The sequence below is a fragment of the Ambystoma mexicanum genome, chromosome 5p (assembly GCF_040938575.1).
Source record: "Ambystoma mexicanum isolate Mex_15411 chromosome 5p, UKY_AmexF1_1, whole genome shotgun sequence".
Taxonomy (NCBI): Eukaryota; Metazoa; Chordata; class Amphibia; order Caudata; family Ambystomatidae; genus Ambystoma; species Ambystoma mexicanum.
The window spans coordinates 566,976,033-566,999,198 of NC_090930.1; positions in this window are offsets into that span (position 1 = coordinate 566,976,033).

Below are 23,166 nucleotides of genomic sequence, written 5' to 3' on the forward strand. Positions count from 1 at the left end.
ATCCACATGCTTTTATGGATTAAAGATGCTCCTAAATTTGGTCAAGACAGTGATGCCACTGTTTTACAGTTTATTGAAAAATATGTCACTTGTGAAATTCCATCAGAAGCCACAAATAGTGATCTTCGTGCACAAATTTTACAATTTCAAAGACACAAATGTGGAAAATATTGTCGTCGCAAATACAAAAACAAAGGCAAATACTACATCAAATGCCGATTTGGTTTCCCTAGACCAGTTACAAATACAGGTCAAGTAAACAACCTCATGTCTTCAGTTAGACATAGTGTTAAAGGTAAGTCACCTAAAAATACATATTACATAAAAAGAAAAGAAGAAGAAAAATATATCAATGATTATAATGCAATCATTGCCCACTTATGGAATGCAAACATAGATGTGCAGTACATTGCAGACAATTCTCCTGCAGTTGCACGATATGTCACAGCATACTTAACTAAAGCAGAAAAGACAGAGCTCCAGGACCTCTGGAATTACCTGTCATCAGATAAAACAGTATCTCAGAAATTATACAGCTTGGGCATAAAAATTCTCACCCATAGAGAGTGTGGATCTTATGAAGCAGCTGATCGTTTAACTGGTACTTCATTGTATGGTAAATCTGAAAATATAGTATGGCTAAGTCTTGGTCCAGCTAAATCTAGAAAAAGAGTTCTAAAATCATATGAAGATATAGAAACGATAGCCAAACATGATCCCAGCAGCCAAGACATTTTAAAAAACAATTTATTGAACACATACTACCCAAACAGAAGTCATACTTTGGAAAACATGTGTCTATACCAAATAGCCCAAAACTACACATACAAAAATAATATGAAACCTGATGAAAAAATAGGTAAATATAGAGTGACAGACTGTGAAGGCAGCTTAGTTAAACTCACTAAACCGAATTTAATTAATCATATCAAATTGTCATTGAAGACTCCTCAACATAAAGAAGTATATTACATGTCCCTGCTACAACTCTTCAAACCATGGAGAAAAGAAGAACAATTACTAGATAACTATGACTCATATGAGATTGCTTTCAAAGCAAATGAAAGCACTATAACTGATGTAAACTTTACACAGTACAAAACAATGTTGCACAATGAACAGCAACATGAAGAAGAACTCCAAGCCCAACTAGATAAGGATACTCCTGACAGTAGTCAACCTTCTGTAACAGGAAGCCAAGAACCACTGGGAGAACCACTAATAACAAATGAGGCAGAATTAGCTATGATAGAAGTAGAAAACACCATGTGTCAGTATGAAGATAAGGAAGACTTAACTATACTACAATCAAAACTAAACAATGAGCAAAGTAGCATTTTTCAAGAAATAACAAAACAAATTGCACATGGTGTAAAACATGAAAATAAAGAATGTTCCTGCCATAATTATAAACCTATACTACTGTACGTCAGTGGTGAAGCTGGTTCTGGCAAAACATTCCTAATCAAAATCATTAGTAAGTTCCTTCAACAATTGACAAACAACAAACTGTCAGCTGTTGTCACTGCCCCCACAGGTTTAGCTGACTACAACATAGGTGGTGTTACATTACACCGATTACTACTATTACCAGTAGAACACCAGAACAAATTAGACTATTACAAACCTTCTGCAGAAGCTGCAATGGAATTACGCAGAGTATTGAAACAAATGAAAATGCTACTAATAGATGAAGTGAGCATGGTCTCCAACCTGATGTTAGCTTTGATTCACCTCAGATTACAAGAAGTACTCAAAACAGACTATGAAGAGCTCTTTGCAGGAAAACACATTATTGTTTTTGGAGATCTGCTTCAATTAACACCAGTAAAAGGTGAACCTATTTTTAAAACATTAGAGCACAAACTCTGCTGTAAAACTGTTGGCAGCATTGGAAATGTCAACCTTTGGCAACATTTCCAATACAGAGAATTAACAGAAAACATGCGCCAATCTGCAGATCTAACTTATGCCAACATTTTATAAAGTTTGAGAGTTGGTATACTTTCTAAAGAAGCAGAAGCAACATTGAAAACCCGGCACATTAATGCACTTTATGGCGATAATGCATGTGCTACAGATGTTATGGAACAATTAGCCCACAAAAATGTCAATTGTATGGCCTTAATTCCAACTCTTGCAAGCTGTCTCAAATTCAATGAAATAATGTTAAGTAAAGAAATGCAACCAATAATGGAAATTAGCGCCACAGACAAACTAGATGTACATGGTATGACACTACCCATGTGTGACCAAGCCACAACAAGACTAAATAATTTAGAAAAATCAATCTCAAACACAGCAGGCTTAGAAAAGATGTTAAAATTATCCTTAAATTGCAGAGTAATGCTTAAACGTAACCTTGACGTGGACCAAGGACTAGTTAATGGAGCACTGGGTACAGTTGTTGGCTTTCAAACATACCGATGTGACAACAAAATTCAGTTTGTCAATATACTCTTTGACAAACTTTCAGAAGTAAAACGGATAGGACGCTCAACAGCTAGATTCCTTCTCTTCAAAGATATGTATGTACGCAGAGAACAATTTTCTCTAACTCTTGCATACGCAGTCACCATTCATAAATCACAAGGTCTTACCCTAGACAAAGCAATGATAGATATTGGTAACACAGTCTTTAAAGAAGGCATGAGCTACGTAGCACTATCACGCTTACGTACACTTGACGGTCTATTTCTAATCAACTTTGATGCAAGTAAAGTAAACGCTGATATTCCTTGCATTTTAGAATATAATAGACTTCGCTCACTATACACTCCCCATCTAAACACATATTCTGTTCCACAAAAACTAAAACGTTGTAAAAGAAAACCAAATCAAACAGAAATGCAACAGGACGTCACTGCAAATCCTCCAAAGAGAGTAAAAGAAACTAATACTTCATCAAGTACCACAAACAAAAAAGAATCAATTAGAGAAAGTAAACCAGGTACTTCTTTAAAGAATGAAGACAAACTCCAAAAAAGCAGTTAGATACAGAACTACCTGGACCATTTAAATTCTCAAATATAGTTGGTGTAAATTGCTATGCAAATGTAGCAATGAATATTCTATTTCAATTACCACCAATTGTTGACAACATTTACTTACACAGTACAGACCCATTGTGTTTGCAAATGTTAGTACTTCACAGAAATGCAGCAAACAATCCTGACAACACATATAGTGTTTTTGGAATAAGACGACAATTGGACTACTGTGCTGGAATGGTGAAATTCACTATAAACTCACAGGAAGATCCACAAGAATTTCTACTGTACTTACTACAAGTACTGGAAAACAAAAACATACCTATAAATGAAATCTTTCAGATTTCATACATGTGGAAACATACATGCACTCTCTGCAACAATGTCACACAAGAAGAAATCCCCAATGAACGCTTCATATATATATCAATACCAAATTGTGAATCCATTCCATTTCAGCAACTTGTACAAAATGCAAACCATGGTAGATTATGCTCTACCTGGAATTCAGATAATCGCTCCACGTTAGTAATACAAACACATAGTAAATACGTAATACTAATGCTTCTACGTTACAATGCAGATGGTACCAAAAACAACTGCAAGCTGACTGGATTCACACATGGTCAAATATCACTTGGTAAGAAAACCTTCACAACAATAGGTATTATCTACCACGCAGGAACCACACCCAATTCAGGGCACTACACTGCATATATAAAAAAGAAATGTGTATGGTTTGAATGTAATGATAGTACCATTACTCTAAAGCAGAGATTACCACCAAATCTTACAAACGCTTATTTGATGTTCTTAAAACCAAAATTTGATAAATAAACTGTAACTAAACCTTTAAGTAAATTTGTGTTAAAAAAATATAAACTGTTAGAATACTCCAAAAGCTATCTAACTGCTCAAAGATTCTACAACAACTAATCAGATACATGAATACCACTAAATTAGGCCAAAAATTACACAGTTAGAATACGCCAATTGGTATCTAACTGTCCCAAAATTATAAATTTGTGTTAAAATAATATAAACTGTTAGAATACTCCAAAAGCTATCTAACAGCTCAAAGATTCTACAACAACTAATCAGATAAATGAATACCACTAAATTAGGCCAAAAATTACACAGTTAGAATACGCCAATTGGTATCTAACTATCCCAAAATTTAACAATATCCAAATAGATAAATCAAAACCACTAAAATATATTTAAAAAATAGACAGTTAGAATACGCCAATTGGTATCTAACTGCTCCAAAATTTTATAATATCAAAACAAATGAAGAATCTGTTACTGCTCCAAAAAAAATACAACAAAGCAAAGTATAAAGCATTAGCCAGAAACAACAAGTGAACACTGAAAACAAACAAACAAATAAACTGTAGCATAACAGAAAAAGGTTTTTTTTTAATCCAACATGGATTTTTTTTTCTCCCACAGACCCAATGATTTTAGCAACAAATACAGAAACTGAGCAAATTGCACAGTACTCTGATTTGTACTCTACTAAATATGAGGGTCGAAAAAAAATAAAAGTATATTGCTTATACAATGTAATAAGTCATTACAAAATACTAATACTAACATGCTATTTTCTTTTATCACAGAAATGAAGAAGAAAAACATGGACTCCCATTACTAAACCAAACAGTAAGTATACAATAATAAGGACAACCAAAGCATCATATCACATCCATAGTATCTAATACCTTTGTTCCTTATACATTTGTTTTTCACCCAAAGTTATAACAAATATGAATGTGATATGCTGCGGTGGTTGTTGCCAGGGCATAGAGTCTTGGGTGCATGGCCATTTAGACTCTATGCCCTGGCAACAACCACTGCAGCATATCACATCCATAGAGTCAAACATTTCAACTATGATCTATGGGAAACTTTTAATGTCCGCGAACAATGTGAGTGTTCTTAGAACACTTTGAACTTGCCAGCGAACAATACGGAGACTGTTTTCAGGACACCCCCTACGAACATTTCAGAACAACGCGATAGTTCTTAGAACACTTTCAACTTAACAACGAACAATACGGACAGCGTCCTAAGGACACCCCCTACGAACATTCCTGGACACCGGGAGTTTTCTTAGAAGCGTCTTCAGAACACCACCATCTTGTTTATTTGTGAACATTTCAGGACACCGCAAGTGTTCTTAGGACACATTCAACTTGACAAAGAACAATACGGACAGCGTCCTCAGGACACCACCTACGAACACTCCCCGGACACCGGGAGTGTTCTTAGAAGCGTCTTCAGAACACCACCATCTTGTTTATTTGCGAACATTTCAGGACACCGCGAGTGTTCTTAGGACACATTCAACTTGACAAAGAACAATACGGACAGCGTCCTCAGGACACCCCCTACAAACACTCCCCGGACACCGCGAGTTTTCTTAGAAGCGTCTTCAGAACACCCCCATTTTGTTTATTTGCGAACATTTCAGGACACTGCGAGTGTTCTTAGGACAAACTCAACTTGACAGAGAACAATACGGACAGCGTCCTCAGGACACCCCCTACGAACACTCCCCGGACACCGCGAGTGTTCTTAGAAGCGTCTTCAGAACACCCCCATTTTGTTTATTTGCGAACATTTCAGTACACCGCGAGTGTTCTTAGGACACATTCAACTTGACAGAGAACAATACGGACAGCGTCCTCAGAACACCCCCTACAAACATTTTAGGACACCGGGAGTGTTCTCAAAAACATCTTCAGAACACCCCCATTTTGTTTATTTGCAAACATTTCAGGACACTGCGCGTGTTCTTAGAACACATTCAACTTGACAGAGAACAATACGGACAGCGTCCTCAGGACACCCCCTAAGAACACTCCCTGGACACCGCGAGTGTTCTTAGAACAGTTTCACTTTGCTTGCGAACAAAACGGACACATATTGACACCTTAGAACACCCCCTAGTCAGTTTATTTAGAACATTTCAGAACACCCGTGATGGCCGCAAACAAATCGAACATCTCACACATAAAAAACACAACTTTCATCCTATCTCATACACTCCCACCCTCCCCAAACACTCCTACACACCAACACACTCTACAAAATACACATTTTGAACAAAGTTTCACCGCGCTGTCCGGGGACATCTGCAAATCCAAGATGGCGGGCGCTACCGAAAAATCTGACGCGCTTCACGCTCCACGCCGTCCAATCAGCGAACACTTTGCATGTCCGCGAACATCACGCAAGACGATTGGCCAATCAGGACACTTTCCGCGGAGCGAACAGGGAAGTGTGTCCGCAAACCGAACACAGATATCACTAATTTTTTTTTACCTACTTTTTGGTCATTTTAAAAAAAAACTACTGGACGGATTTTCACCAAATTTGCAAAAGCACGCTTTCGGGACCAAGCCGCTGCTCCTGGTCCACATTTGGTGGAAATCCGTCGGTTTGGGCTGTAGGCGCGAGCAAATTTTTTTTCCCATTCACTCTATGGAGAGTGAGTATAATGTATACAAATATGAGCATATAGAGGGAAGGTAGAGTAATAAAAATAAAACTATGAGAAAGTGCTGATAACCATAATGATTATCTTCATGCACAGAAAGGATTGCTCTCTTTCAAGCCTGTATCTTCCGCTATGTATATGTTTCATATGATGTGACTGGACCCTAAGTCTACAAATATAGTTTCAATTTTTACTTTCTGACTGTTACTGAAGAAAACTATGTGGCTTCGATATGTCAATAAAGGATAAAAAGGGAGAGCCAGCTATGTGATGTCTTCAGTGATGTCATCAATGATATTTGTGATGTCATCTTTGATGTCCTGGGTGTTAGTGTTAGCAGTGCACGGTGGCGCGAGTTATGGTTGCTTATGTTACCATAACTGCCGAATTTCAGGGGTTTTTCGGTTTTACTTTCAGCCATAACGTCCCTTTAACAAAGTTTTTTCACTGAATTTCATAGGTTTTTAGTAGCGCAACTTAACCATAACGTCCCTTTAAGAAAGTTTTTTCACTGTATTTCATAGGTTTTTAGTGCACAACTTCACCATAATATCCCTGACTTCATATACATGTAACATAGAACATACTAACCCCCTCGTAGTGATTTTCATATCCGCGGACTACCGCCATGTCCGCGGACACATCGAAAATCTGAGCGTGGTGAACATAAATTTAAATAGTGTGCCCCATTTCCCCTTTGAAGTTAGCTCTGAAAAGAGCCGTTTTTTTTTTACAGATGCTTGACAGACACCTGTTATTTTGTATTTTTTTTTCTTGTTTTTTTTTCTTACTTTACTCCTAAAATCTTCACATAACCTTCTCCAAAGCAACCCTTACATTCCAAAATAGAAAGGCATTTCCCGTAAAAGATAAAGAAATGCCATCTTCTTTAAAATTAACAGCATTACTGGCATCAATATTCTCATTTTTACAGAAGAACATACCAGCTCTAAGCATAAAGGCACACATGCCTCGGTTGATGACACACCTAGCAATATTTTGCTGAGGACAAAAAACTGAACTATTGTCCCATATTGCCCTAGGTAGTAATCCAGAAAAAATTACTTTTACATTTGGAAGGATCTTCATTACTGCTTGAACCAAGCGTTCCAAATCAGCCAACAAAGTAGGGGCACTGACGTTGCCCAAATGGAAAGCACCATAGTGCAAAACTACCACATGCGGACTGTTCATCGTGGCCATATCCTCACAAACTTGTACAATTCCCTGTACATTGCAATCAGGCACACTGCTCCACACCACCTCCACTCCTTTCACATAAAAGTTCTTTGCAACATGCCTGCATTCAGCGTACTGCTGTAAACCAAGCACAAACATATCTCCGAGCACCAACATCCTGACTTTCTCCACTTCTGCCATCTTCACCACACACAGTCTATTTCAACACAAATCCACAACCTCGACATCTGATTGGCTGATCCGTACAGTCTTCTTTCCATGTTGGATTTCCTGGAAAAACCCGGATGTAGCACGCCCTGTCCACGAACAGCCGCGGTGTCCGCGGAGGGCGTCCACTTTACTTTCTGTGCCATTCCCTCATTGCATACAGCTAAGCAATCACACAATACGAATAACGTCCTCAGAACAACCCCATTTTGTGATTTTTCGAACATTTCAGGACAATTATTATTTCATTATTCAACATATTAACATTACACATATTATACTTTCATCTTGTACTCTGCACACAATGCTATGTTTCTCCATTAGTAGCTCAGTATACTAGATAGAATCCCATAATAGAATGCTATTTATATCAATGCATCGTTCAAAGCACTAATAACGGTATGATATTTATTGCAATATCCTTCACACTTTTTTCACAACATTATAATAAAAATCCCTAGTACACAAATTCCATGAAAAGTACATACACACGTGATGTCATCAGTGATTTCATCAATGACATTTGTGATGTCATCTTTGATGTCCTGGGTGTTAGTCTTAGCAGTGCACGGTGGTGGCGCCAGTTATTTTTCAAAGCTTACCATAACTTGCGATTTTCAGGGGTCTTTCGGCTGTACTTAGAACCATAACGTCCTTTAAACAAACTTTTTTTAATATCACGCAAACGATATACAAACATGGCGTGCAAAAACCAACTTCTACAGATGGCTTTACACAGAATGTTGCAAAGTAAGAATTTATGCTCGTTCACAGTGAAGGTCAGCTGCTTCCACAACTTCTACAGATGGCTTTACATAGAATGTTGCAAAGTAAGAATTTATGCTCGTTCACAGTGAAGGTCAGCTGCTTTCTTTTTTTTCTCGGGCCCCGGAGAGGCTCACGAACCGGACTATAAGGTTGTATTGTGTTTTGACCTTGACAGACAGAGATTGTGATGAAAGACTTCTCTTGAAGGAGTGTTGCTAAAACGTAAGAGAAGATAAAGATGAAATTTCTGAAACGAAACCACTTTTATATATTATATCACTATGCGAAAGATCGTTGGCACACGCGGAGCCGTATTTTGGGACTGCACCACTCGTAGACAATGGAAATTGCAATTGTACTGTAAGTAACCCTTTAGATTACTTTATACCAAATATAATTACAATAGCGTAGCATTAAAGACCGCTCAAGTTGAACTTGTTCGTTGAAAGTGGCATAATGTTTTCTACCGCGCACTATCACCGCCGAATTGATCCCCTGTCGTTTAGAGGGCTCTGAAAAAGGCAGACGACACAGGGTGGGTTAATAGAAATAATTTAACCGGTCTATAGGCGGTCAAGCGCTCTACTCGCTGTGCCACTTCACTGTAGCCTGTCAAGTGGCCAGCGAGTACAGCGCTCGCTTTGACATCCGTGCACAGCTTGCTAACGCAAGTTTGAATCCCGGCAAGGCCAAACTCAGCCTTTCATCCTTCTGTGGTCGATAAATGAGCACCACACACCGTGGTTAATAATAAGCACCGCTTAGATACCTCACGGTTCTTAGCGCTATATGAATGGGAAAATATTATTATTTTATTATTAACATACTCTGTTGCACTATCTTCAATAGCAAATATTTTCACACCCATATAAATAAAATGATGATTTTTAATGAAGATCAGTTGGTGAGACTAATTTATGTTTTTTAAAACAGGTATGTGGCTCCATTTTGCCTATGTCACGATTTACAGACTCCAGCGGATGGGGTCTTCAACTGCCAGGTGCAGGTCCAAATATGCAACTTCATGACCCTCACCATTTTATGGGACAATCGCCTAGGACCAATATCCCATTACGCAGTACTAGCGGCTACAAACAACATACCAACCAATAGGGTGGTCTAATGGCTCGTTGTTGGAGCAACCTTCCGATTATCAGAGCAACCATTTACTGCTTTTATCATAAACCAACAGCCTATCTACCGCAAAGGAACAACGCGTGGCTCCAAATAAACTTTTGCTGATCGACAACAGAGACAATAGCAAATCGCTGAATATTCACTAAACATTTCATGTGAAATAAATGTACTTTACCAAATGTACAATCCTGCTGTTTACTTTTAAACCACAGTTTCATATTCCGAATTGTGGCGCACTGAGTTGTAAGCTGATCTAACACTCTGTGTACCGCAAAGGAACATCGCATGTCTCAACATGAACTTTTGCGGATCGACAACAAAGACAAATGCAAATTGCTGAATATTCTCTAAAAATTTGATGTCAAATAAATGTACTTTACAACATTTACAATCTTGCTGTTTGCTTTTAAATCACAGTTTCATATTCCGAATTGTGGCGCGCTGTGTTGTGACATAATGTGTGTTGTCTTCCGGGTTCTGTGTAAAGTCGCGTAGTACTGGAGATGACTGCGCGCGTTTCATTAGGCACCCTGTGACGTCACGGAGAGAGGCGGGGAATATGAATGCTTTGATAATATCAGGCTTAGGGGCGGGAGATATGATTTAGTGTCGCAAAAGAAAGTCAGCCAGGTCAATAGCGCCAGTCATAGGATTATCACATAATGTCGGCGCACACCAGCCGGATTTATCGTTTCTTTAGTGGACAAAAAGTCGGTTGACGCCCCTAGGAAATTGTACTATTAGCGGACAAAAGGAGTGCTCTCAAAACACTTTCACCCTGACAAGGAACAATACAAACAACGTTCTCAGAACACCCCCATTTTGTGTAATTGCAACCATTTCGGGACACTGCGAGTGTTCTTAGAACACATTCAACTAGACAGATTACAATACAGACAGCGTCCTGAGGACACCCCCAGTTTGTGTATTTACGAACAATTAAGTACACTGCGAGTGTTCATAGCTCATTTTTACCTTCCTTGCGAACAAAAATGACACATACTCCGTCCTCTAAACACCCCACCATTTAGTTTATTTACAAAATGTCAGAACAGCCGTGCTCACCGCGGACAAATCGAACGCAACAAAAACGTCTAGCAAAAGACAAAACATTGAACCTATCTCATACTCCCCCACCCTCCCCAAACACTCTTACACACCAACACACGGCACTAAATGCAATTTTTTATCCACGTTTCACTGCGCTGTGCGCGGTCGACTGCGAATACAAGATGGCGGGCGCCACAGAAAATCTGACGCGCTCCACGCCCCTCGCTGTCCAATCAGCGAACACGTTGCATGTCCGCGGACATGACGCAAGGCCATGGGCCAATCGGGGTGCTGTCCGCGGAGCGAACAGGGAAGTCCGTCCGCGAAGCGAACACAGGTATCACTAATTTTTTTGCCTTACATTTTGGTCATTTTTTAAAAAACTACTGGACGGATTTACACCAAATTTACAAAAGCACGCTTTTGGGACCAGGCCCCCGCTCCTGCTGCAAATTTGGTTTAAATCCGTCCAGCGGTTCAGGCTGTAGCCGTGCGCAAAGTTTTTTCCCATTCAGTCTATGGGAAAAAAAAAGTTTTGGGACCCCCCTATAACTTTTCCCCCCCTCGACGAATCCTCACCAAACTTTGCAAAAAATTCAGAGTGACCCAACTACTTTTTTTGCAAAGTTTGGTGAGGATCCGTCCACGGAGAGCGAAGTTATAAGCCGCCCAAAAAGTGCTCTTCCTATGGAAACAGCAACTTAACCATAACTACATGGCCACTACCGTGGCCATGTAATATATTTTTGCACAGAAATGTCCAGTACTTTGGAATGGCTTGAGGAAAATTTCCCACGTGAGTAAATGTCTGAAGACAGTGATACTAATGGTAGACACTTCTCTATATAAGCAAATTAATAATCATTACTTTATGTGTACTTATCACGGACATATCGAAAATCTGAGCATGGTGAATGTAAATTTAAATAGTGTGCCCCATTTCCCCTTTGAGGTTGACTCTGAAAAGAGACTTTTTTTGTTTTTTTTGCAGTTGCTTGACAGACACATTTTATTTTGTATTGTTTTGGGGGTTTCTTACTTTACTCCTTAAATCTTCACATATTCTTCTCCAAAGCAACCCTTACATTCCAAAACAGAATGACATTTCCCATAAAAGATAAGATGCCATCTTCTTTAAAATAAACAGCATTACTGGAATCAATATTATCATTATTACAGAAGAACATACCAGCTCTAAGTATGAAAGCACACATGCCTCGGTTGATTGCACACATAGCAATGTTTTGCTCAGGACAAAAAACAGAACTATTGTCCCATATTGCCCTAAGTACTAATCCAGAAAAAAATACTTTGGCATTTGGAAGGATGTTCATTACTGCTTGAACCTAATGTTGCAAATCTGCCAACAAAGTAGGGGCACTGACAAAGCCCAAATGGAAAGCACCATAGTGCAAAACTACCACACAGGGACTGTGTATCCTGCCCATATTTTCACAAACTTGTACAATTCCCTTTACATTGCAATCAGACACAGTCTTCCACAAGACCTCCACTCCTTTAACATAACATTTTTTGCCACATGCCTACATTGAGCATACTGCTGTAAACCATACACATATCTCCAAGCACCAACACCCTGACTTTCTCCACCTATGCCATATAGGTATGCATATTTTCTGCACAGTACATGAACAACTCTTATGAATGCATATAAACAGAGTAACTGCCACTTAACCTGTATAATCTATAAAACAAACTTACTGTCATTTTTCCCATCTGCTATAATCAACTGTCACTTCCAAACCTGTCTGCTATCTATTTATTTCTTTACACACACAGCTATCTAAAAAATTATAATATTATAAGATGGGAGAGATAACAGTATAATTATAGAAAAACAATTAGTAGTGTATTATAAAATTACACACAGCCAGGATAAGATTATGTATCTTCATACACTCACACAGATAGACAATATCATTGAAAAGCTTTCAGCTAAAATAACACCACAGCCTGTAAATTACATCCTTCTGCTTTATTACCCATACCTTCACAAATGGGTGTCGGGTCAAATGGTCGAAAATAAATGGTCGAATGACCATTTGATCGAATCAAAATGGTCGGAAAAAAAAGGTCGGATTTTTTTATTTATTTAATTATATATTTTTTTAAAGTTTTGGTTGCTTACATTTTTTTTTAATAAAGAAAAGGGCGGGAGTGGGGGGAACCCCCCCATTAAATAAAATAATTTTTTTAAAAAAAAAAATTCAACCTTTTTTTTCGACCATTTTACATCGATTAAATGATCATTCGACCATTTGGTTTTCGACCAAATGACTGGTAACCGAACCAAATGCATATATTCCATGCTTTTCTATACAGTTTCTACCATTTACCTTATAAAAAATGCGAAATAAGTATATCATTATTTCTTCTATCTCCTAACATTCAATAACACAGCCTTAAGAAACCAAGTGAATTACACACACTTAGTATTCTACTCATTTGCAAAGCATGTTGAACTAACATATTGTAAGTAAAATATAAAGCCTGCACATAGTCAAAGGAAACTGCATTCACACACTATATTCACTTATCAAACAAGAATACTACTACTAAAACATACAAATAAACATCTAAATTAACATCAGTGCTAAAAACAAACACAATTACTAACTTCTTTCTTTTACAATTGCAGCGAAGACCACTCTCCTGAACAGCTGAAGCATCTTAAGTACAAACAACAGCTCAGAAGAAACCTTCTCATTCCAGACAAAAAAAGTAAGTACAATAATAACATAATATTCTTATTGTTACTCAAACTCACTGTGCAGTTGATTCATGGAATTTGTGCACCAAAAAACTGAGATTTGTGCACCATTCTGCCCACAAATCGCCATTTGTTAAACAGGGATTAACAGGCAGAATGGCCCACAAATCGCTGTTTTTCGATGCACAAATGACATAACTCAGCCCCTAGAATGTTAGTATTACAGAACAAAGAACTGTTTTAATTCTATACTATTAGATTTAGTATTAGTGCTTCTCCTCACTACTAGCTTACTTTGTACTGTCATCTGAACCCAAGTATAGTAACATAAATTCAAGAATAGCCTTCCCAACTACTTGTAGCTCCCAATGCACAATCACACACCACCACATACATCCTTACAATCATACTCAGACACTCAGGCACACAGCACACATACATTGCAGAACAGCCCAACGCATACCTTCTTTTTTTTTCAACAGACCCCAAAGAATGCCTACCAAGAACCAAGTCCGTAGAAAGCAACGCAGAAGTAGAGCAAATTAAAATAAAAGTGTCTAAAATAAGCATCCATCTCTAGCAGAATTTGTACAAAAAGTTCAAACAAAAGATCTAATAGAGTCATTAAGCGAAACAAAACAAGCTTCCAGTAGAAAAACGTTCCCTCCTCTTTCAAAATGTAAAACAAAACAGAACAGAAAGTGATTAACAACAATTCAGCTATCATTACTGCTAACACTGCTCCTATAAATCTTGATATAGTAACCATACCAAAATAAATGTTTTAGAAAAAATGTTCCACCACAGAGTCCTTCAAAAACGTATAAAAACAGGAGAGAAATCATGCACAACCCTTAAAACCTACCGTAGAAAATTCATTTTAGAAGCTTTGACAGACAGTGCAATCCTTCACAAAAGGAAGTTATTTATTTTAGTATTAAACAGAATGAAACCACTAACAAAACCAACTACTAAATTACAAAAAATACTTCTCAATAAACGGAATGTCAACAAAAATAATTTCTTAAATATCTGTGGAGGTGAATGGAGTCACACCACAAGCAGAGAACCATATTTCAATGAAGAAGCATACAAACAGAATCAAACAAACATAATTGCCATATATAGCAGTGGAAGAGGTTATGAAAAACTTAATAATACCATTAAGGAACAAGAAATTCTGCTTACAAAAATATCCCCTAAAATTCAGTATCACCTCTCCATTCAACTGAACCAGAACGTCCAGTATACAAATGGCCGTGCACGTCAATGTGTAACATTGCCAACAAATCAAAACTTTAAGCCAATTCCTCAATCAGCATGTGAAAGGCAAAGACAAAATCAAAATGAAACTATTACAAAATATGGATACCTGTCCAGTGCGCAAACACACAGGACTAAAAGGACATTCATTAGCCTGCATTTCAGGACATATTTGCAAAAGCAACTTCCATCATATCAAAATTATATCAACATATCATTCAACTATAAGAAATCTAGTCTATAAACTGTACTATGCTAAAAGTCCTGCTTATTTTGGAAGTGAAAGCCACTTATGGAATACCTTTACAACAGACTAGCAACAATTCTACAGATGGCAACCTTCTACTACACACATACAAAAAAGAAATACTCAAATTTAAAAGTACATCTGCTAAAGTACCAAAGCATGTGTGTGTGTGTTGCCGCAGAACTTTTTTTAAATAAAAATAACACAAAAACTGTAGAGGTAACATACAAAATAGAAGACAATGAAGATTCCAAATGGTTTGAATTAGCTCTGTACCTTATTGCAGAAAACAAATATGAAATAACTGACCCCTTAATACTCTGCACTTACTGCACTACAAAACTTGACAACAACCAAACTCCTTCACGTGCTATCACAAATAACTTGGAATTATTCCCACTACCAAAACCCCTGCAACAACTCAATATACATGAGAGTATCATAATTCAAACAGTGCACCCATTTCAAGCAATAATACGCCCTCAACCATAAACAGCAAACTTACCACACTCTGAATAAATGAAAGGCATTCATGACAAAGTACTTTATTTAACATTACTTCGAAAAGAAAATGTTAACACTCTGGGAGTGCTTTGTCCAATAGAGCAATCTTTAATTGTCTTAGTAAATGGTGTACCTACAAAAGATTTTAAAAAATTGGCAACAACTCCTACACGTACATACAGTTAGACAAGCCTTGCAATATCTAAAAGACAATAATGAATACTACAAAAAAATGAATATTGAAGAAAACATGATGGAAACCACTAAAATAATTCAAGAATCACCAGAAACGGGTAGATTTGAACTTCTAGATCCTGCTACACTATCCAATATTTTAGATCATTATACAATTCATCCATTACACTATAATGACATCATAGATGATGCACTAGAAACGTACCAAATGCGACAAACCAAAGGATCACCAATCAGCACATGGGAAAAAAGTATAGAAGCACATGCTTTTCCTCTACTCTTTCCTACTGGGAAAGCAGGAAGGTACAATGATAGATCCATTCAGATAAGAGCGTCAGAATACTGCTCGTTACAAATGTATTCTGAAGATCTCAGATTTAGACAAAATGTGGAATACATATTCCACCTTCTCTTTGAAAGTGAACTAGCTACTCTATGCTATGGAGTTGCACACACATTGAAATCAGGTACCCAATTTTAAAATATGTTAGCTACGCAATTACTACAAAAAGTGCAAGAAAAAGATGAGGTTCTACAATCAAGCATTACAAATCTGTTAGAAAACATGCGTGGTACTAAAGAGTACTGGTTCAGACGTCACGGAGATGTACGCTGTATGATAAGAAACCTTGGGCAACTCACTTGGTTTGTTACATTAAGTTGTGCAGAATATACATGGGAAGATTTACATGATTTCCAACGCACAGCAAACAAAAACAAAACAAACATAGATATACTAACACCTGGAGAACTTTGCTCTCTAGATCATGATAATGTTTCAAGATATTTCCATCATTGCTTCATTGCTATGCTACACTTTATTTGTAATAAAACTGTTCCTCCCCTAGAAGTGCAACACTTCTTTTGGAGAAAAGAACACCAACCCAGAGGTGCACCACATATCCACATGCTTTTATGGATTAAAGATGCTCCTAAATTTGGTCAAGACAGTGATTCCACTATTTTTCAGTTTATCGAAAAATATGTCACTTGTGAAATTCCATCAGAAGCAACAAACAGTGATCTTCATCCACAAATTGTACAATTTCAAGGACACAAATGTGGGAAATATTGTTGTCGCAAATACAAAAACAAAAGGAAATACTACACCAAATGCCGTTTCGGTTTCCCTAGACCAGTTACAGAAATAGGTGAAGTGAACAACTTCATGTCTTTGGTTACACCTAGTGTTGAAGGTAAATCACCTAAGAACACATATTACATAAAAAGGAACAGAAGAAGCAAAATATATCAATGATTACAATGCAATCATTGCACTCTTATGGAATGCAAACATAGATGTGCAGTACATTGCAGACAATTCCACTGCAATTGCACAATATGTTATAGCCTACTTATACAAAGCAGAAAAAACAGAGCTGCAAGACCTCTGGAATGATCTATCATTGGACAAAACACTGTCTCAGAAATTGTACAGCTTAGGCATAAAAATGCTCTCCCATAGAGAATGTGACTGCTATGAAGCTGCAGATCGTTTAACTGGTACTGCTTTATATGGAAAATCTAAAAATGTAGTATGGCTAAGTCTAGAAAAAAGAGTTCTCAAATCATACGACGACATAGAAACAATAGCCAAAAATTAACCCAACAGCCAAGACATTTTGAAAAACAATTTACTAAACACATACTACCCAAACAGAAGTACCACTTTGGAAAACATTTGTTTATATCACATAGGCCAAAACATCACATACAAAAATAATATAAAACCCAATGAAAATAAAGGTATATACAGAGTGACAAATTGTGAAGGCAGCTTAGTGAAACTTACCAAAATAAGCTTAACCAATCACATGAAATTGTCATTAAAAACACCTCAACATAAAGAAATATATTACATGTCCCTGCTACAACGTTTTAAACCATGGAGAAAAGAGGAAGAGATACTATGTGAGTCTAGAAATGACCTTCCCATAGCATAGGCGATGTATTTTTGTTGGCCGAAAACCAACCACATCATGTGTTCAGCATTGTTTCTACAGCCTCATGAACATGACCAGACAGCGTCCATTTTGTAGGAATAGAATTCGCCATTTTGACTAATTTTCACTTCTTGCTTTCTGTTCAAACTGCTTTGCTGTAAGCATATTCTGTTTCGATTATTGCTCATGCATGGAGCAAGGCCACAAGATACATGTTGAAACACAATGTAGGTAGCCCAGACAGCAATGCATGGTCTCCCCCTCACAAGTCCTTGGAAGTAAGCAACAAGGCATTTAATCACCAGGCAGGTGCCAGCTAGTCTCGCTGATGAAGTAGAAATGGTAGGAACAAACAATTAATGGTTTGAATTATGCTCTCTTTTACGGCCCCACTTCACTGAGCCCTGCAGAGCGAGTTGACCCCTAGCACACAAATAGAAACTGGAAGATAGTGAGGCCTGGAATGTGTCTCTCCCCTGCATGCAGCTTGCTTGCAAGAACAAGGGCAGTATGTTCCCTAAAACAAAGAATCGTGTCTGCAAGTCTGCAAATTGCAAACTATTGCTAAATACATGTCTGAAGGTGGCATATTGTCAATCATCAAATCTAGTTCAAAGGAAGTGCATTATGGGTGGTATTGAATATGTTATGACTGATAATAACATGTTTGTTTTGTATATGTAACTGATGTAGAATGCTCGCTGCTCCGGGGCCCGGAGACACACGTTGCTGGACGTAAGACCCAGTTGGCCAACTGAGACTATTTACTTTGCAATAAACCCTAGATTTTGGGAATTGAACCTCGTGTCTGGTGTATCAGTTTGTGTGTGGTGATTTTGCCTTGTTTCCATACGCGAGGGTCCCCTAGGGGCCCCATCAACTAGGTATCAAAGCAAATGAAAGCGCTATAACCGATGTACCCTTTACACAGTACAAAACAATGTTGCACAATGAGCAGCAACACGAAGAAGAACTCCAGGCTCAACTAGATAAGGACACTCCCGACAGTAGTCAACCTTCTGTAACAGGAAGCCAAGAACGACTACTAGCAAATGAGGCAGAATTAGCTATGACAGAAGTAGAAAACACCATGTGTCACTATGAAGAAGATACAGAAGACTTAACTGCACTGCAATCAAAACTAAACAAAGAACAGCATACCATTTTTAAAGAAGTTACAAAAGAAATTGCACATGGTGTACAACATGAAAATAAAGAATGTACCTGCCAAAATTAGAAACTTATACTACTATAAGTCAGTGGTGAAGCTGGTTCAGGCAAAACATTCTTAATAAAAATCATGAGCAAGTCCCTTCAACAATTGGCAAACAACAAACTGCCAGCTGTTGTAACTGCCCCGACAGGTTTAGCTGCCCACAACATAGGCGGTTTCACTTTACACCGATTACTACTCCTTCCAGTAGAACACCAAAACAAATTAGAATATTACAAACTTTCTACAGAAGCTGCAATGGAAATATGCAGAGTGTTAAAACAAATGAAAATAAGCATGGTCTCCAATCTAATGTTGGCTTTGATTCACCTCAGATTACAAGAAGTACTCAAAACAAACTATGAAGAGCTCTTTGGAGGAAAACACATTATTGTTTTCGGAGATCTTCTTCAATTGACACCAGTGTAAAGTGAACCTATTTTTAAAACCTTAAGGGACAAACTCTGCCGTACAACTGTTGACAGCATAGGAAATGTTAACCTTTGGCAACATTTCCAATACAGAAAATGAACAGAAACCATGCGCCAGTCTGCAGACCTCACCCACGCCAACATTTTTAAAAGTATTAGAGTTGGTGTGCTATCTCAAGAAGCACAAGCAATATTAAAAACTTGGCACATCCGTGCACTTTATGGCTATAACTCATGTGCTACTAATGTCATGCAACAATTACCACTCAAAAAATGTCACTTCTATGACCTTGATGCCAACTCTTGCAAGCTGTTCCATGTTCAATGTTGAAAAAAGAAATGCAAACAATAATTGAAATTTGCTCCACAGACAAACTGGACGTACATGGTATGACACTACCCATGTGTCAACAAGCCACAGCAAGACTAAATACCTTATAAAACTCAGCTGGTTTGGAGAAAATATTAAAATTATCTTTAAACTGTAGAGTGAAGCTTAAACGTAACCTTGACGTGGAGCAAGGACTAGGTAATGGAGCACTTGGTACAGTTGTTGGTTTTCAAAAATACCCACGTGACAACAACATTCAGTTTGTCAATATACTCTTTGACAAATTATCAGAAGTAAAAAGAATAGGATGCTCAACAGCTTGATTCCTTCTTTTCAAAGACATGTATGTACGCAGAGAGCAATTTTCTCTAACTCTAGCATACAAAGTCACTGTTCACAAATCACAAGGTCTTACCCTAGATAAAGCAATGATAGATATTGGGAACACAGTCTTTAAAGAAGGCATGAGCTACGTAGCACTATGACGCTTCCGTACACTTGATGGTCTATTTCTAATCAACTCTGATGCAAGTAAAGTAAACGCTGATATTCCTTGCATTTTAGAATACAATAGACTATGTTTACTGTACACCAGCATCTAAAAACCTATCCTGTTCCACAAAAAGCAAAACTCGTAAAAGAAAACTACTTCAAACAGAAATGCAACATGATCTCACTGCAAGTCCTCCAAAAAGAATCAAAGAAGCTAATACTACAACAACTACTACAACCAAAAAAGAATGTACTACTCAAAGTAACCCAGGTACTTCTTCAAAGAAGCAACACATACTCCGAAGAAATTACTTGACACAGAGCTATCTGGTCCATTCCAATTTTCAAATGTAACTGGTGTAAATTGTTACGCAACTATAGCAATAAAAATTCTATTTTAATTGCAACCAATCATTGACAACATTTCTTACACAATACAGACAAATTGTGTTTGCAAATGTTACTCCTTCATAGAAATGCAACCAACAATCCTGACAACACATAGTGTTCATGGAATAAGACAAGAATTGGACTACTGTGCAGGAATGGTGAAATTCACTATAAATTAACAAGTAGTTCCACAGGCATTTCTAATGTACTTACTACAAGTACTGGAAAACAAAAATATACCTATAAATGAAATCTTCCAGATTTCACACATATGGAAACATACATGCACTGTGTACAACAATATGACACAGGAAGAAATCCCTAATGAAGGTTTTATGCATGTATCCATACCTAACTGTGAATCCGTTCCATTTCAGCAACTTGTACAAAAGGAAAACCATGGCAGATTATGTACTACCTGCAATTCAGATAATCGCTCCACCTTACAAATACAAACACATAGTAAATACGTAATACTAATGCTTTTATGTTACAATGCAGATGGTACCAAAAACAACTGCAAGCGGACTGGATTCACACATGGTCACGTATCACTTGGTAAGAAATCCTTCACAATAGGTATAATCTACCATGCAGGAGCCACAACCAATGCAGGTCACTACACTGTATATATAAACTAGAATTGTGGATGGTTTGAATGTAATGATATTACCATTACTTTAAAGTAAAGATTACCAGCAAATCTTATAAATGCTTATTTAATATTCTTAAAACCAAAATGTAATAACTAATCTGTGCATAATCATTAATAAAACTTCAATTACAAACCTATAAACAGTTTCAATACGCCAACAGGTATCTAACTGCCCCAAAGTTCTGCAACAACCAAACAGATAAATCAACACCACTAAATTATAAAAAGAAATAAACAGTTAGAAAATGCCAACAGGTATCTTACTGCCCCAAGACTTTGCAACAAACAAACAGATAAATCAATACCACTAAATTATAAAAAGAAATAAACAGTTAGAATACACCAACATGTATCTAACTGCCCCAAGAATCTGCAACAACCCAACAGGTAAATTAGCAAGTTAACAATATAAATACAAAACTATAATCAGTTACTTTTCGACAACAGGTATGTAACAATCTGAAACAACCATCAAATAGAACATTAGCCAGAAACAACAAATAAACACTAAACACAAGGAGAGAAATGTACTGTACCATAACAACATTTTTTTTTTAATCCAATATGGATTTTCTTTCCCAAAGACCCAGTGATTTAAGCAACAAACACAGAAACTGAGCAAATTGCACAGTACACTGGTTTGTAAAGTACTAAATATGAGGGTCTAAATAAAGCAGAATTGTCTATTATTCTATATAATAAGTCTTTATAAACTACCTACACTAACATGATCTTTTTTTTTATCACAGAAATTGAAAATGAATATCTGCTCCAGTTACCCACGTCATGAAAAAAATATATCCAATCATAAAAAATCAAACAGTAAGTATATTATAATAAATACAACTCATAAATACTGCTCCATAACACAACCAGTGAAGCAAACATCTAACCATACACCACAATACAAAATGTTGACTTCCATGGATATGTTATACTGCAGTGCTTGTTACCAAATTCTACAATCTGAATGACATGACATAGCCAAAACTTCACATACAAACTATACAAATTAAACAGTACACAAACTGTAGATTTGCAAATATATGATATATGTTTGATTCTAAGGGTGTGATCTATGGGAGTGAAATGCTTTGGTGGTTGTGGCCAGGGCCTAGAGTCTTCGGTGCATGGCCTTTGGCTTCCATAGATCACACCCATGGAATCAAACATTTTAACTAACTATATGGGCTTCTGCATCTCATTTTTTATGTCCGCGGACAGCCACGGTGACCGCGGACATGACAAACACATCAGGGCTGCCGGCCACCTAAACAAATACAGCTTTTGACCCATCTCTTACTCCCCCACCCTCCCCAAGCACACTTACACACTAACACACTTGCCAAAGTTGTATTTCTCCCCCGTTTGCCGCCACGCTGTCCGCGGATGTCTGCGGATCCAAGGTGGCATGTGCATTGAAACAATACAGCGCACCTCACGCTTCATTCCAGCCAGTCAGCAAACAGAGCAAACAGGGAAATGTGTCCGCGGAGCAGACATAGATTTCACTATTTTTTTGTGACCTACTTTTTGGTCTTTTTAAAAAAAATCTACTAGACGGATTTTTACCAAATTTACAAAAGCACGGTTTTGGGAGCAAGCCGCTGCTCCTGCCACAAATTTGGTGAAAATCCGTCCAGCGGTTTGGGCTGTACGCATGAGAAAAGTTTTTTCCCCATTCAGTCTATGGGAAATAAATACATTTTGGGACCCCCCCTATAACCTTATAACAATTCGGAGTGGACCATATACTTTCTATGCAAAGTTTGGTGAGGATTCGTCCAGGGGGAGCGAAGTTATAAACCGAAGTTATAAGCCGCCCAAAAAGTGCTCTTCCTGTGGGATTAGCTACTTAACCATAACTACACGGCCACTACTTTGGCCGTGTAATATATATTTATATATTCAGTAAAA